Source organism: Littorina saxatilis, linkage group LG12 (assembly GCF_037325665.1).
Source record: "Littorina saxatilis isolate snail1 linkage group LG12, US_GU_Lsax_2.0, whole genome shotgun sequence".
Taxonomy (NCBI): domain Eukaryota; kingdom Metazoa; phylum Mollusca; class Gastropoda; order Littorinimorpha; family Littorinidae; genus Littorina; species Littorina saxatilis.
In genome coordinates this window covers 55,644,257-55,662,252 of record NC_090256.1, presented here as the reverse complement: position 1 = coordinate 55,662,252, position 17,996 = coordinate 55,644,257, and the positions used below count along the sequence as shown (strand labels likewise).

The 17,996-nt window shown below is 40.7% G+C and overlaps 1 long non-coding RNA gene across 1 annotated transcript; it reads left to right on the top strand.

The window, feature by feature from the left end:
• The first annotated feature begins 3,454 nt into the window (after positions 1–3,454).
• LOC138982323 (uncharacterized) lies at positions 3,455–10,978 on the top strand. The gene is made up of 2 exons (XR_011460836.1): positions 3,455–5,000; positions 10,319–10,978. It is a non-coding gene; the product is annotated as an uncharacterized lncRNA (long non-coding RNA).
• Positions 10,979–17,996: the final 7,018 nt, after the last annotated feature.

Below are 17,996 nucleotides of genomic sequence, written 5' to 3'. Positions count from 1 at the left end.
AGTAAAGCGTGCTATGCAGCACAGCGCAACCGCTACGGCGCCGAACAGGCTCGTCACTTTCACTGCCTTTTGCACTAGCAGCGGACTACGTTCAGTTTCATTCTGTGAGTTCCACAGCTTGACTAAATGTAGTAATTTCGCCTTACGCGACTTGTTTGACTTCGATATGATTAATGAAACCACTTTACTACATTTGTGACCCTCCACCACAGAATGAGTCGCATGTCACCTTTGCATGATTTTCATGTTTTTACATTTTTCTAAGGAGTTGTTTATGCTCTATCCAGTGGTGAAAACCGTTTTAGAAAAAAAATCAAAAACTGTTTGAGTTATAAGCCTGTGACTAAGGTGACCCTTACACTGTTACCAGACACTCCCCGGACTTATATTAAGCTTAGCGCAGAACCGCGCGAGTTTTATTCTTCTTCTTCTTCGTCGTTCGCTAGATAGTTTTATTATAAGAACCTTTTCTAATTCCTATTAACTCGATGTTCTTTAACTATATTTATACATAAATGCACATTGTAAAGCAGTATGCATTTTTAGAGGATCTTCTAGTAGCAGTGTTCAAATGTCGAATCTGCTTTTCCCAGTTTTACCTAAGAGACCGACTGTATATTGTGTTATTGTATTTGTCAGACTTGATTGTACCAAGTCTCTACACATGTTGTAATGCGCTTAGAGCCAAATATTTTTGTTTTTTGTAAGGGATAGGCGCAATATAAATACACTTTATTATTATTATTATCCCCGAGTACGCAGTACTAGGGTCCAACAGACTTTAATTGTGTGTGTGTGTGTGTGTGTGTGTGTGTGTGTGTCTCGACTTAACAGCTTATTGCTGGGAAACTACTGGGCGCAGTTCGTTCAAAAGTTGATACACTAACTTGATAATAGGTCCGATTGATCGTATTAAAACTTCATAATGTTACCTGGGACCTAAATGTGAAATAAATCACAAAAGCCACTCTTAACGGTGGGAGTTTTTGCGGTGGGAGGCTGGTCGCTTTGCGAACAGCCTGAATAAAGGGGAGACTTGAGCGGCGAACACGTCACGCAATGACGAGAAAAGCATGGTTTGCAAGCCAGACAACGGGTGAGGAAATGGTCTCGGCAAAGAAATTACAATGCAGGGTTTGGTCTCGGTGAAAGAGAGACAGAGAGCACGAGAGAGTCTATGGCCAAAATGATCCGGGTTCGATTCCCGGCATGGGAGTTCTATTTTTTTTATTTTTTTTATTCTTGTTTACTATTGTTTATTATTAACGTTTTAATGTTTAATTTTATTATTTATTATTATTATTACTCATTTCGTTGTGGAGGGTCACATTTGAGATGTGAACAGCAGCCAAAAACTTTCAAAAGCGTAGACTATAATTTGCTGGAAACTGATGTATATAGAAATGCATGGAATAGGTGCCATTGAAATTTACATTGTAGTTTTAGTGTAATTTTTGTGTGTGCGTTATGTTGAGTGTTCGCGCGACTGCGATGTGGTTGGTGATTTAAGAATCCCTACCAAGCCTGCTTATGCAGAATTCAGTGACAATTTCCTCTGAAAAGAAATGAATTGACTGTTAAATATATATGTCACTGTTTTTGGATTTTTTGTTCGTATTTAATTGGGAGTTTTTTCTGGACATAAAATATGAAGAAAAAAAACAACCTATCTTAACTTTTTCTGATTTGTTGTTCCCTCTGCTGATGAGTTGTAAATAACCAGTGTGTACACTGTGAGAATATCGTTGGTGGATATTTTCTGTCTGTTGTTGTTGGTGGTGTGATGGTGGCGTTGGTGGTGGTGGTGTTGCCGTTGATGATGATGATGTTGTTGTTGTTGTTGATGGTGGCGGTAGTGATGGTGGTATTGTTGTTATTGTTGTTGTGGTGGTTGTTGTTGGTGATGGTGGTGGTGAGACAGAAAGACGGAGAGGCAGACAGAGACAGAGGAAAGGTCGGTAATTGTTTAGGGAACAGGGCGGGGATGTAGCTCAGTCGGTAGCGAGCTGGATTTGTATCCAGTTGGCCGCTGTCAGCGTGAGTTCGTCCCCACGTTCGGCGAGAGATTTATTTCTCAGTCAACTTTGTGTGCAGACTCTCCTCGGTGTCCGAACACCCCCGTGTGTACACACAAGCACAAGACCAAGTGCGCACGAAAAAGATCCTGTAATCCATGTCAGAGTTCTGTGGGATATAGAAACACGAAAATACCCAGCATGCTTCCTCCGAAAACGGCGTATGGCTGCCTAAATGGCGGGTTAAAAAACGGTCATACACGTAAAATTCCACTCGTGCAAAAAAACCACGAGTGTACGTGGGAGTTTCAGCCCACGAACGCAGAAGAAGAAGAAGTTTAGGGAAGATTGAATCGTATTCATCATCTCCTTAATTACAGTGATCATGTATTGGCAATAATATTTTCTCGCAACACTTTAAGAAAACAGAGAGCCCGAAAATCTAAACTGATAATTTCCCCCCGTTTCCCCCAAGCAGACAAAAAACATACAACATTTTAAAACAGCACATGTACTCTGTGTGTGTGTGTGTGTGTGTGTGTGTGTGTGTGTGTGTGTGTGTGTGTGTGTGTGTGTGTATGTAGTATTTATTAGAGATGCTTTTCCCACACACACACACACACACACACACATACACATACGTCATCATTTCGCATACTCACCAAGATTTTACACAATTTGAAGAATGGAAACACCTCCGTTAACTGAGAGTGTAACTAATAAGTTCCAACAGGTAGATAGATGCCTTATCCCCGAGTACGCAGTACTAGGGTCCAACAGACTTTAATCCCCGAGTACGCAGTACTAGGGTCCAGCAGACTTTAATTGTGTGTCTGTGTGTGTATCTGTCTGTCTGTCTCGACTTAACAGCTTATTGCTGGGAAACTACTGGGCGCAGTTCGTTCAAAAGTTGATACACTAACTTGATAATAGGTCCGATTGATCGTATTAAAACTTCATAATGTTACCTGGGACCTAAATGCGAATTAATCAACAAAAACGACTCTTAACGGTGGGCGCGATTCGCGGTGGGATAGAACAGCCGTTCGGCTAATCCGCCAGCCAGCCAGCGACAGCGACACCAGGCTTTGCGTGCGTGCGTGCTTTGCGTGCGTGTACCACTGTGCGCGAGGAGTATAGGCATTTGAGTTCACTGGCGAATTATAGAGTTGGTGGCTTGGTGGAAAGCGTTTCCGACTATGGCTAAAGTGATCCGGGTTCGATTCCCGGTATGGGCTGTCTATTTTTTTAATTTTTAATTTTTTATTTTTTTTATATAATTAATTCTTGTTTACTATTGTTTATTATGAATGTTTTAATGTTTTATTTTACTGTAATAATTTTTTTAATTGTGTAAAATAAATAAATAATTTTTTTTTATTTTTGTTTTTAAATCCAAGGGATCCGGGTTCGATTCCCGGCATGGGCGGTCTATTTTTTATTTATTTTTTATTTTTTAAAATTCTTGTTTACTATTGTTTATTATGAACGTTTTAATGTTTTATTTTACTCTAATAATTTTTTTAATTGTGTAAATTAAATAAATATATATATATTTTTTTTAAATCCACGTGCACAAGACAAAAACTTTTGTAACAGTGCTGGAAAACATCCCAGCGCTGTTCAGAATAAAAATACTTATTTTAAATATTAAATCTTTAATTACAATTTAATGTGCCTTTGCTTTGAGGAAAGTTTAAAATAGATTCTTATGATAGGAGTTATATTTTAAATGTGGTTGTTTTGTTTATATTTTGTTAATGTAGTAAAAGGTAGAATAATAGTTTAGAAGATAAAAGTTTAGGTTAGATGTAGAAATTAAATATTATTATTTTAAGTTGTTATAAGAGTAGATAGATATTGGTACATAATGTAATGTGCCTGTTTATAGATATTTGTATTGAAAACACGCATGTGTGGTGCATAGGTGACTGGTATTTTGATCGCTGCCAAACATTTGTGAAATTGCATAAAATATTAGTTTTGACTCGTAAACAACATGTCACCGCCAGGTTAGGTTAGTGTAGACCGTGGTTTGAAAGTTTAGTTTATCTCGGCTTTAGACAGGTATCTATTGACAGTCCCCCATCACTTTGGCAAGCGTCACACGCAGTAGCCAGTCGACCTTGGCACTGTTTCAAATTCATTAACCCATTTATCCTATAGTTTTAGTAATAAGTTTGTTTTAAAATATATAATATAAATACGAGATTTTGTGTAATAAATAATATATTTGATTTATTAGTTTATAGATTAGTGTTTAATGTAGTTTATAAAGAATATTTTAATTAAGTTCTGTAGTGTAAAATGGTATAGTTATTGTAAAAGAAAAGTGTGTGTTTTAAGTGACAAATAGATTTTGGTTAGGTAAGGGTTAATTTGATTTCGCTATTTGCATTCTAGAACTTTCGATGAACATTTTGTTTGACAATATAATGGGCGGTTTTAGATATGTTAGATGAGAGCTTCGGGGGACACAGAGAGAGAGCTTCCCAGAAGACACTCACAAACTAATTCTCGGACTAGGACGTTAAGTCTGAGATAGGCAGAGTAGAGAAAAAGGGCGTTGTATTTCGTATCAACGTTTAACATCTCTCATTGGTGTCATTTGGAAAAATGTTTTGCCTTTTGTGAAGACTATTATGTTTCTGTAACAATATAATTTTATTCAGAGACAGTTACTTATTTTGTTTTCAAAACTGAGTGAAAGAAAAGTCGAAATGAACTGAGTGAAAGAAAAGTCGAAATGAACTGAGTGAAAGAAAAGTCGAAATGAATTAAATCTAGACTATCACGAGCCAACAGCAACAACAACAACGTCATCAACAACAACAACAACAACAACAAACAACAAAAACATTACAAAAATCCAGGCCTCTTTCAAACGAGGCTACAGAGGGTTTGCGTGGTGCCGTGACCAGGATTGCCTGCCGGGGACTCGTCCATTTAGACGACCCCCTGGACAACAGACAACAGACAGACAGGGTGAGTGGTTGTTTCTCTTAGAGCGGGTTCTTGTTTTAATTTATTGTTTTTAAATTCATTGTTTAAAAAAAAAAAAAATAAATAAAAAAAAAAAAAAGTGTAGTTTGTTAGAAAAAAAAAAAAAAATGGCAACGCAAAATCCGGATGCGACGTTACTTCAGTCTCTTGCAGGGATAAGGGATGAACTTAAACAACAGGGATTAAAAACACAGCTGGAAACGAGAGCAGTGTATTTGGGGAAAAATGTAAGAACTTTTGGGGGGGAAAACTCAAAAAGATATCGAGAGTGGGTCAAGGATATGGAAAGAATAGGAATCCAAGTAGAGGCTGATGCGGGGAGAATGCGCTCTCTGGCCCTGCAGACTCTGAATGGGTACGCGGGAGACTTCATGCTACGGTTTTTGAAAGAGAAACAAAATCCCTCGTGGGATGAAATTAAAAAGGCCCTATCGGATCGCTTTTGCGACCAATCAGACGTTGAATGCGCAAGACAGTTGTTAGCAAAACTGAAACAGCACAGGGGGGAAGACGTCAAAAATTTTGAAGAAAGAATACTTTCCATGGCAGAAGAAGCTTTTCCAGGTGAAAATCTTGCCACTCCCTTAGTCCAGAGTAGACTTTTAGACGTTTTTGTAGACGGATTACGTGATGAATCAGTCATGAGAAAAATTATTAGAGAAAGACCCAAAACCCTGGATCAAGCGGTGAAAACGGCGAAGTTTGAGCAACAAGCGAACCGATCGTTCGAACTAAGGAAAAGGTCGAACCGAAATGAGGAGCCCATGGAGGTAGACACTCTGTCCCAGAAAAGAGAACAAGACAGACAGATTAGAGAGCAGGAAAAACAGATCAAACAATTACAGGAAACTGTTGCGCGTTTGTCAGTGCAGTCCCCTCAACAGTTGCCGCCTTCAGCTCACTTTCAGCCAAATTTTCAACCACCCCCACGCCCCTTCCCTACTCGTTCAGGTCAGATGCCCATACAGAGTCCTTTTCAATGGACATCTGATGGAAGACCCGTTTGTGCAAACTGTGGCTGTATAGGACATACACGCAAACGATGTCGTCAGGGAAACGAGTAAGCAATCGGTTTGGTCCCAGGCAGCAGGCTGGTTGCAGAAAACAAAACAAAATGCCTGATGATTTTGGAACGGAAAAGGGAACTCCGTTTTGTCAGATTAGAGTAGGGAAAAGAAAAATTCAAGCTTTGGTTGACACAGGAGCCGATATGTCAGTCATTTCAGAGTCATTTTTCAAACTTTTGAACAAGAAATCGGTGAAGCACAGTTCATCATGTGATTTGCCACTCTTGATTGGAGTTTCTGGACGGCCACTGGGTGTTAAAAAGAAGGTTGTTTTGACAGTCTCAATGGGCCAAGAAACTTTCAATAGTTCATTTGTTGTTGTGGAAAACCTTAGAAAAAACATGATTATTGGATGCGATCTTTTGAGGGAACAAAAGGTGTTCCTTGACTTTGAACAAAGTACTTTACGCATTCGTGGATCTGTTGTTTTACTCAAGTCTAAAGACACATGTTCTTCTTTCCTTGTCAGCGCGAAAGCAAAGACTAGAATACCGCCCCACAGTGTGATGAACATAGAGATACGTCTGAAGCGACACAAACAACAGTCCCCTCTTCTCATTACACCATTAGATAACTGTCGTCTGTTTGCAAGTCAGTCAGGTGTTATGATGGCAAATACCATTGTTGATGCCAAACACACAGCGGTTGTTTCTATTGTTAATGAGACGGGTTGTACGTTTGTGGTACAGAAAAATGAAGTTGTTGGTCTAGCGACCCCTCAAAAAGAAATTCACCAAGTTGAGCAAGTTCAGGGGAAAAATCCCAATTATACTGCTCAAGAATCCTCAGACATTCTTCGCATTCTCAAACTTGACCACATAGAACCAGGGTCAAGGTACAGACTACTATCCTTGCTCAGAGAGTTCAAGGAACTGTTTGTGGAAAAAGACGAAGAACTGGGACGAACCAAAGTGACAAAAGCTCACTTAGACACAGGTGGCACGAGCCCCATAAAACAAAATCCGTACAGGGTTCCACTTATCCAAAGGAAAGTCATAGAGGATCAGGTTGAAACCATGCTGAAGGCAAGTGTAATCAGTCCTTCTCACAGTCCATGGAGTAGTCCAGTGGTGATTGTGCCAAAGAAAGATGGCACTAAGCGCTTTTGCGTTGATTACAGAAAACTCAACAGGTCACTCAAGCAGAATGCTTACCCTCTCCCACACATACAAGATTCTATTTCTTCTCTTGGGGGAGCAAAGTATTTTTCTTGTCTTGATCTCAAAAGTGGGTTTTGGCAGATTGAGATGGATGAAGAAAGCAGACAGAAAACAGCTTTTACCTGTTTTATGGGTCTGTATGAGTTTAACGTTCTTCCATTTGGACTTAGTGTTGCCCCCTCAGTCTTTCAAAACCTCATGAATGAAGTACTTGCTGGTACCATAAACAAACACACATTGGTGTACATTGATGACATCATTGTTTTCTCAAAAACACTGGAAGAGCACTTGCAGCATCTTCGAGATGTCTTTGGCAGACTTCAAAAGGCAGGCCTGCGCCTAAAGCCTTCCAAATGTGAGTTTCTCAAAGAAAGCATAAAATACCTGGGACATGAAATCACCCCCTCTGGCATAAAACCAGACACTGAAAAGATTCAAGTCATACAAAACATGTTTCCCCCAAAGAATGTCCGAGGAGTACGGTCCTTTCTTGGAATGTTGTCTTTCTACAGACAGTTCATTCATGATTTCGCTGAGGTTGCAAAACCTTTGACTTCCTTGACTCGAAAGAATGCTCACTTCCAATGGGGTAGTCAAGAACAAGCAGCTTTTGATACGCTCAAACAGAAGCTTTTATCATCTCCCATTCTTGCCTACCCAGACCCCGACAAGCCGTACAATCTGTACACTGATGCTTCCAAAACAGCAGTTGATGCTGTCTTGACTCAAGACACCGAAGGTGAAGGTGAAAGGGCAATTCAGTTCATTTCACATCAGCTTTCGGAAGGTCAACAAAAATGGCCATGCATCGAGCGTGAAGCTTATGCGATAGTGTATTCAGTCTTAAAACTGAGGCATCTTCTAGTGGGTACGAAATTCACAATTTTCACTGATCACAAGCCACTAAGATCTCTCTTTACAGCAGAGATGAAAAACCCCAGAGTCCAGAGGTGGTCGATCATTCTGGATGAATTTGATTGTGACATTCAGTACATCTCTGCCGCAAAGAATGCACACGCTGATCACTTGTCGCGTATGCAGACAAACTTACCGGACGAACCAGACGAGATTGATATTGAAATCAATGTTGTCAACACTGATGACAAGAGATTTCGGAACCCTGAGCCAATGCAACAGGGAACGGAAGATGAAGTCGAGAAAGAGAGAACAGAAGATTTAGTCAATCTTGACACTGTGCAAGAAGCACAGCAACGAGACCCAGAACTCGTAGAACTCATGGAGAAAATAAACACAGATCCTGATGATCGTGCTGTTAAGAACTTTGTTATGTATGGAGAAGTTTTGTACCACATTTCAGAACCTTGCAGCTTAGACAGGAAACCAAGACTGCAGGTAGTAATACCTTCAGCTCTCACAGAACAGGTCTTGAGGTGTGCCCACGACAGTTCCTTTGCTGGTCATGTAGGGATAGACAAGACCTATGATAAGTTGAGGACAAGATATTTCTGGAAAAACATGTACAAAGATACCGTCAGGTACATTGGTAAATGCATCAAATGCAGACCACGTAAACTGACAAAACAAAAGGTTCCAGTACAGGAGATGCCTACTGCAGAATACCCTTTCCAGATCATTGGAATTGACACATGTGGTCCCTATCCTGATTCCTTCCAGGGTAATCGCCACATCATCACAGTTGTCGATCATTTTTCGGGTTGGCCAGAAGCCTTTGCAGTAAAGGATAAATCAGCAAACACAGTAGCCAAGGTTCTGCTGGAAGAGGTCATTCCAAGGCATGCTTGCCCTTCCCTGATCATTTCTGACCGTGGGACTGAGTTTAATAATGCGCTAGTTGAGCAGTTGACTTCACAGCTCAACATCAAACATAACCTCACAAGCGCCTATCATCCTCAGTCAAACGGGAAAACTGAACGTTTCCATCGATTCCTCAATGCTTCCATTGCAAAATCGATTGAAACAAATCAACGGGAATGGGATCAACATCTCCCTGGTGTTCTGTCTAGTTATCGTGTTTCTGTGCATGACAGCACTAAGTTCTCTCCATTCTTTCTGATGTACGGAAGAGATCCTGTTCTTCCAATGGACACGCTTCTTGAACCAAAGATGCGTTACATGGGTGAAGAATACGTACCAACCATGCTTCAAAGGTTGAATGAAGCATATGCAGAGGCTAGGGATAACACTGCCCAAGTGAGGCAGAAGAACAGAAGACTCAGGAACAAAGATACCAAACTCCCTGAATTTCATGTCGGCGATCCTGTTTATTATTTTAGGCCTGCTCTCAAAAAGGGTGTCTCGTCTAAATTCACGACAGGGTGGCAGCCCTACTACAGGGTTGTTGAACAAACCTCTCCAGTCAATTTTCGCATTCGATGTCAGGTCACTGGTGACACTCGGATCGTTCATGCTGAAAATTTACGTATGGCTGATCCTGATAGTGCTTGGGATAAGGAACGCAATAATCCCCAGCCCATTCTGAACAAATATCGAAGAGGTCGCAGACGAGCAGCTGCTACTCGTGTTCAGCCTCAAAGACAGTGTAAACACACTGGTCACAGAAAACCAGTTTCTGAAAGTTCATTGTCGAGTGAAAATTCTGGATCAGATTCTGATGTTCACAATCGGAATCGTGAAACTGTGCCAATTCCAGTTTTCGCAAAAGGCAGATCCACAGCTAGGATGCGATCGTCTCACCTTAGTTCTGGTTCTAATGACAGTGATGAAGACATTCCTCTTTCCGTTCTTAAATCGAGGGACACTGAGGCGAAAAGGAAAAGACACTTTTCTTCTTCTGATGAAAACACAGAAAGAAAAAGAGTGAAAGAGACTAGGGAATCACAGAAAAGAGCACTGAGTTCTCCCTCAGACAATATGACCAAAGAAAATAAGAAACTCAAAGCTCGGTGTTCTGATTCTTTTGGTTCTTCTTTGGATTTGAATACTGTTTCAGATCTTTTGAAAAGTCTTCCTGTTTGGTTAACGTCAGACCCCCTCTGGTCTGTCTAAATTACCAGGCTTCTTTGTACAATGTTGTGGCATTGCATTGTATGTAAAAGTAGACCAATCGTTATTTGTCTTTTCTCTGTTTCAGACAGTGACGATAGGGTGTTTGGAACTGTGACAGAGTATTGGTATATTGCTGAGTCTTTTTCTTTCTGTTGGGACAACCAACACTAGTCTAAGGAAAGAAGACAGATCTTTTGTTCTATTTTTGTGAGTATAAAGAATTCTTTTTGATCTTCATGATGGCGATGTCTTTGGTTTGGATGTTTGTATTTTTATCTTCTTGTGCTTGTCAAAATGGGCAAGTTGGAGTTCAGTTTGTATATGTGGGACAAACCCACATGTCGTATAGCGCGTGGTTAGTTCATTTCACATTTTCTGTTCAACCTTTTGCTTCCCAGCTTAGAAGTTTGTCAGAAAACTTGCAGGTTTTCTCATCTTCACTGTCTAAATTTCGTTTTCTTGCTGCTGATCCTGTTCTTGCAGAGGTTCATAGAAATATTGAAAATTTGTTCAAGGAGGAAGTGTCGGCGTTAGATGATAGGCTTAAGGAAGTAATTCGTTCTTATCGCGAAATGCGATCTGTTGTTACTCCAGTTTCCCAGTCCCGTCCAAAACGCTCTCTGCTTCCGCTCGGTGGAGTTTTGTCCCAGCTGTTCGGAGTAGCTGACGACTCTCAGGTTCAAAGATTAAAAGATAATGTAGACATTCTGCGACGGTCACAAGAAAAGGTTATCCATGTGATAGACAGTAGTCTAACAATTTTGAATTCTACTCGTCAAGATGTCAAACGAAATAGAGCTCAAATTAACAGCCTCATTCAGAAGACGTTAATTATGACACACAAGATCGATTCCATTTACGATGCTATTCAGCAGGAAGTTAAGCCAGAAATTTTGTTTTTAGAACTGGTAACTGAGTTTAACATGATAGTGCGTGCATATACAGAAACTTTAGCAAAACTTTCATCTGATATGGCAGATTTTCAAGAGGCAATCTCTACTGCTTTACGAGGTTCACTATCTGTTAGGCTTGTTCCTCCAAGGCGACTTCTTTCTGTTTTGAAGAAAATTCAGCGACAGATTCCGCCTTCTCTTGAACTTCCTTTTCCACTGGACGATTTAGAAGTGTTTGAGTATTACAGATCGCTTACTGCTACTCTTTTACCTGACAAGAAAGTTTTTCATATCCTTACTGTCATCCCTCTACTACACAAAGCATCTCGTTTTGAAATATATAAAGTTGTTACCCTTCCAATCCCAGATTTCCGTTCTTCCTCACAGCTGGAATTAAAAGCAGAAAGCCCTTACCTCGCTCTCTCCTTAGATCGAAATCGGTATGCACTGCTGACAACAGCTGATATTGAGTACTGCGAATCCAATCAACTCGTATACTGTACTGTTCATAAAGCCATTTTCTCAACAGCGTCTGCGCCTTCGTGTTTGTCTGCCCTATTTCTTGATGATACAGTAACAAGCCGCAAATACTGTCAGTTTGATCAAGTTGAAAATCCTAGAAGCCCTATAGTGAAAGCTTTGGCTCCAGGTGTATGGTTTGTATCCTCTAGGGACAAAATTGTGTCGGATTTGATTTGCAGTAATAAATCTCGTGTAACATCCCGAATAATGATTGAACAAGGTATTTCAGTTGTCCGTGTGCCTCCTGGCTGTGCTGTATACAGTGCTGTGATGCAACTGCCACACATCCTCCAACATCATTCCAAAGTCTCTTTTAAACAACCTCTCCCACATGTTTTTAACTTTTCATTAGTTTCGGAAATGAGTACACCTGCACTTGTCTCTCACCGCCCGACTGAGTCTTCAGTCCCAGAAACGATGTCCCCTGTCACAGATTATGACATTGGTACACTCCGAGATGACCTTGACTCAGCTCGGAATGAGCTAGGTAAAATGGACTCCCCAAATTCACCAGCTGAATTTTCGTATAAAATAAGTCTGATCAGTTTGGGTTCAGTTTTGGTTGTTGTGATTCTAATCGTAATTGTTGTATTTATGTATCGAAGAATTAATGTGTGTAAGGAAAGGCCAAAAAGAAATGATAATTTAGCTGTTCGATATGTACCCGCTCGGAGAGATGATCACGTAACACCAATGGACATTGACTGTGACATGACTGACGAGACTAACGAGGCCAATGTTCATACGGTTCAAGCCACTGTGACCTCACCACTTGATCATTCTTTGTCTTATGCATCTCGCCTGGGGTCCCGGAAACGCCTTCGAGAGGATGAAGATGAAAGAGCTCACCCTCCGAAGTTCCTACGTTCCGAGAACGCTTCCCTGTAAAGAACTACATTTACTTCTTCTTCGCTTTGGTGTGGACGACAAAATACGTCTTTACGTTGATGTGGACTACATACATTTACGTCTTCTTCGCTTTGATGTGGACAACGAAATACGTTTTCTTACTATGATGTGGACTACATTTATTTCCTCTTCGCTTTGATGTGGACTACATGCATTTACGTCTTCTTCGCTTTGATGTGGACAACGAAATACGTTTTCTTACTATGATGTGGACTACATTTATTTCCTCTTCGCTTTGATGTGGACGACACAATATGTCTTCCTTAATACTATGATGTGGACTACATATATTTCCTCTTCGCTTTGATGTGGACTACATGCATTTACGTCTTCTTCGCTTTGATGTGGACAACGAAATACGTTTTCTTACTATGATGTGGACTACATTTATTTCCTCTTCGCTTTGATGTGGCCTACATGCATATTTACGTCTTCTTCGCTTTGATGTGGACAACAAAATACTTCTTCCTTACTATGATGTGGACGACGGAATACGTTTTCCTTACCTTGATGTGAACTGGATTTACGTTTAGTTGAGAACTGACTCGTCTGTCACCTCTTCCTTATTAAAAGACACAGCCGTGTTACTGACCTTTGTCTCAAGACGAAGTGACGCTATTCTGTGCATGTTTGTTTCTCTGCGATGGTGCATGATCATATTCCAGAGACAAACAATTAGACATGAACTGGATTTACGTTTAGTTGAGAATAGATAATTTGTGCAAAGCAGTATGGACAATAAGGATTATTTTCTCTTTTATTTTTTTAGATGTTCGGATTTTGCTGCTAAATGTTCTAATGTTTGAATTGTTTAAATAGTGATTTACTGTTTAGATTGTTTAAATAATAATTTACTGTAGGATGTTATTTTTTTAATGATGAATTAAGTCATGTTTTTATGATAAAGACGTTCATATGTATGTATATATATGAAAAAAAAAAAAAAAATGTGTGTTATTAACATTTTTTTTTTAGGGAACTAAGGGAGGGATGTAACAGTGCTGGAAAACATCCCAGCGCTGTTCAGAATAAAAATACTTATTTTAAATATTAAATCTTTAATTACAATTTAATGTGCCTTTGCTTTGAGGAAAGTTTAAAATAGATTCTTATGATAGGAGTTATATTTTAAATGTGGTTGTTTTGTTTATATTTTGTTAATGTAGTAAAAGGTAGAATAATAGTTTAGAAGATAAAAGTTTAGGTTAGATGTAGAAATTAAATATTATTATTTTAAGTTGTTATAAGAGTAGATAGATATTGGTACATAATGTAATGTGCCTGTTTATAGATATTTGTATTGAAAACACGCATGTGTGGTGCATAGGTGACTGGTATTTTGATCGCTGCCAAACATTTGTGAAATTGCATAAAATATTAGTTTTGACTCGTAAACAACATGTCACCGCCAGGTTAGGTTAGTGTAGACCGTGGTTTGAAAGTTTAGTTTATCTCGGCTTTAGACAGGTATCTATTGACAGTCCCCCATCACTTTGGCAAGCGTCACACGCAGTAGCCAGTCGACCTTGGCACTGTTTCAAATTCATTAACCCATTTATCCTATAGTTTTAGTAATAAGTTTGTTTTAAAATATATAATATAAATACGAGATTTTGTGTAATAAATAATATATTTGATTTATTAGTTTATAGATTAGTGTTTAATGTAGTTTATAAAGAATATTTTAATTAAGTTCTGTAGTGTAAAATGGTATAGTTATTGTAAAAGAAAAGTGTGTGTTTTAAGTGACAAATAGATTTTGGTTAGGTAAAGGTTAATTTGATTTCGCTATTTGCATTCTAGAACTTTCGATGAACATTTTGTTTGACAATATAATGGGCGGTTTTAGATATGTTAGATGAGAGCTTCGGGGGACACAGAGAGAGAGCTTCCCAGAAGACACTCACAAACTAATTCTCGGACTAGGACGTTAAGTCTGAGATAGGCAGAGTAGAGAAAAAGGGCGTTGTATTTCGTATCAACGTTTAACATCTCTCATTGGTGTCATTTGGAAAAATGTTTTGCCTTTTGTGAAGACTATTATGTTTCTGTAACAATATAATTTTATTCAGAGACAGTTACTTATTTTGTTTTCAAAACTGAGTGAAAGAAAAGTCGAAATGAACTGAGTGAAAGAAAAGTCGAAATGAACTGAGTGAAAGAAAAGTCGAAATGAATTAAATCTAGACTATCACGAGCCAACAGCAACAACAACAACGTCATCAACAACAACAACAACAACAACAAACAACAAAAACATTACAAAAACCCAGGCCTCTTTCAAACGAGGCTACACTTTCATACTGGGGGAGCGAGCCATTCTGAAGAGTACTCGGGTCCAGCGCCAGCGTTTTTTATTGTGTGTGTGTGTGTGTGTGTGTGTGTGTGTGTGTGTGTGTGTGTGTGTGTGTGTGTGTGTGTGTGTGTGTCTGTCTCGACTTAACAGCTTATTGCTGGGAAACTACTGGGCGCAGTTCGTTCAAAAGTTGATACACTAACTTGATAATAGGTCCGATTGATCGTATTAAAACTTCATAATGTTACCTGGGACCTAAATGCGAAATAAATCACAAAAGCCACTCTTAACGGTGGGAGTTTTTGTGGTGGGAGGCTGGTCGCTTTGCGAACAGCTTGAACTTAAAGGGGAGACTTGAGCGGCGAACACGTCACGCAGTTACGAGAAAAGCATGATTTCAGTGCAAGCCAGACAACGGGTGGGGAAATGGTCTCGGCAAAGAAATTACAATGCAGGGTTTGGTCTCGGTGAAAGAGAGACAGAGAGCACGAGAGAGTCTATGGCCAAAGTGATCCGGGTTCGATTCATTTTGTGCACATGTGTTAGTGTTACTGTTTGTGTGTGTGTGTGTGTGTGTGTGTGTGTGTGTGTGTGTGTGTGTGTGTGTGTGTGTGTGTGTGCATGAGTCTGTACTCGTGTGTGTGTGTGTGTGTGTGTGTGTGTGTGTGTGTGTGTGTGTGTGTGTGTGTAAGAAAGAAAGAGAGTGAGGGAGAGAGAGAGAGTGTGTGTGTGTGTGTGTGTGTGTGTGTGTGTGTGTGAATGTCTGAAGAGTACTCGGGTCCAGCGCGAGCGTTTTTTATCAGCACTAGAAGGTATTCTTTTGTAGCCATTATACAGGTCAACATATATTTGTCGCATACGCAGTATTCTGGGAAAAGCGTCCGGAGGCAAGTCTAGTGCAAGAAGGCAAAAAATAGCCGTTTTGTTTACTCCCTCACTGCAGGCGTCCCGCGTTCGTGACCCAGTGAAAGCGTGACAGTGGTCACAATCTGTTGACTTATAACGGCTCAGACCAACTTACCGCTGTCCCTTTCTGTGCCGCGAGCTTCTTTTGGCGGACTAGTACACTGCCAAATTGTAAACAGAAACACTTGGATTAAACGATCAACATTTCTATGCAGCAGATTTGAAAGGCATGATCTGATCTTAAATCCTGCTATTAATATAAATGTGCACTTAATATGTAAGATTTTAACAAAACGCAGCCAGACGGGCGCTGTGGCGGGGTGGTAAGACGCCTCTTAATCCGAAGGTCGAGGGTTCGAATCCCGGTCGCGGCCGCCTGGTGGGTTAAGTGTGGAGATTTTTCCGATCTCCCAGGTCAACTTATGTGCAGACCTGCTTGTGGCTTATCCCCCTTCGTGTGTACACGCAAGCACAAGACCAAGTGCGCACGGAAAAGATCCTGTAATCCATGTCAGAGTTCGGTGGGTAATAGAAACACGAAATATCCAGCATGCTTCCTCTGAAAGCGGCGTATGGCTGCCTTAATGGCCGGGAAAAAACGGTCATACACGTAAAATTCCACTCGTGCAAAAAACACGAGTGTACGTGGGAGTTTCAGCCCACGAACGCAGAAGAAGAAGAAGAAATGCGAAGTAGTAAGCAAACTGACAGCATCTTCGATAACACGTGTCCTCCAGCAAAAGGTAGTGCACCCCTTTTTGAAGTATTGATTTTGAAACAAATCAAAATCCCTTACATTTTTACATTTAGTCAAGTTTTGACTAAATGTTTTAACATAGAGGGGGAATCGAGACGAGGGTCATGGTGTATGTGTGTATGTGTGTGTGTGTGTGTGCGCGTGTGTGTGTAGAGCGATTCAGAGTAATGTTACCTGGGACCTAAATGCGAAATAAACCATAAAAACGACTTGGCGGTGGGAGGAATTCACACGGAGCAACAGCCAGCCAGGCAGCCTGATAGAACAGCCAGCCAGCGTCACACTGGGCCGGCCTGAGCTGCACACATACGCTGCGTGTGCCAGTTCGCGTGCTGCGCGACCTAATGTTATGAACGAGCGAAGTTAGCACTGTAGGCATTTGAGTTTAGATCAAAAGGGCCCGATGTTTCAAGCCATTACGATCTAAAGTCAAACGCCTGTGGCGCACAGTGAAAGGGAAGCCAGCCGGCTTCTTACCTCTTGGAACGTAAAGAGAGGCTGTGACCTTGACATGCACGAGCACTTTGGAATCAAGAAGCCACAGACCCGCGCACCAGACATTTATATTGTTACTAGAATGAATACCCGCTTCGCCGGGTAGCCGGCTTCGCCGGGAAGAAGTACTTAGAGCCGTACGCCGGCTTCGCCGGGTCCGAACTATGGACCCGCCAAGCTTAGGTCCCTCCCAGATTCGTGGAATGGGAACAGCACGAAAATGATTCAGTGGCCATAATGCCATTCCTGACCATGTCGAGTCCCATCCTTGTCGACGAATGTAACCGTGTTAATCACCTTTGGAGGCGAACTCCACTCAAACAGGACTGAGCAAGTTATGGCTTCTCAAAGGAAGGCCAGTACATAAAATTACACAAAAGCCGCCAGACCACATCACAAACAGAACTGAAGAATGCACAGGTGTTGATTACATAGAGACACACACACTTACACACACACACACACAAACACAGAGAAGCCGTATCTATAGAGAGATAGATGACAGTGTATTTTTCGCGTGGCTATAAATTGATTCGACCTTTGCACTTTTACAGTGAGGATAATTTACGGGTCCAATTTACGTTCTGTACACTGCGTTGACCTTCTAAAAATAGGTAACAGTAACAGAACGCCGGGAATATCCGAAGACGCTCAGCGCAGTGGACAGCGCAGTGTAGTAACTTACAACTGAACGGGAAAGCCACACGAAGGAAGGGAGATAAACGCCAAACACTGGAGAAGATAAGGAAGAGTTACTTATAATGGTGAAATGAACCCAAAAACGAAAATGAGTTCAGCGCTGCGCGCTGAGAGCACGTGTTGAAATATCTCATCGATGATATTGTGTCCGGGGTGTAGCTGAATACGGTGTCCAAATTTGAAAAAGATCCACCGAGAACTTTGGCGTTGTGATGTGGTGTAGCGGCTATGGTGTGTCGGTATGGGGGCCCGGGTAAGCTGAGGTGGAACCAAAATAGCTGAGGTG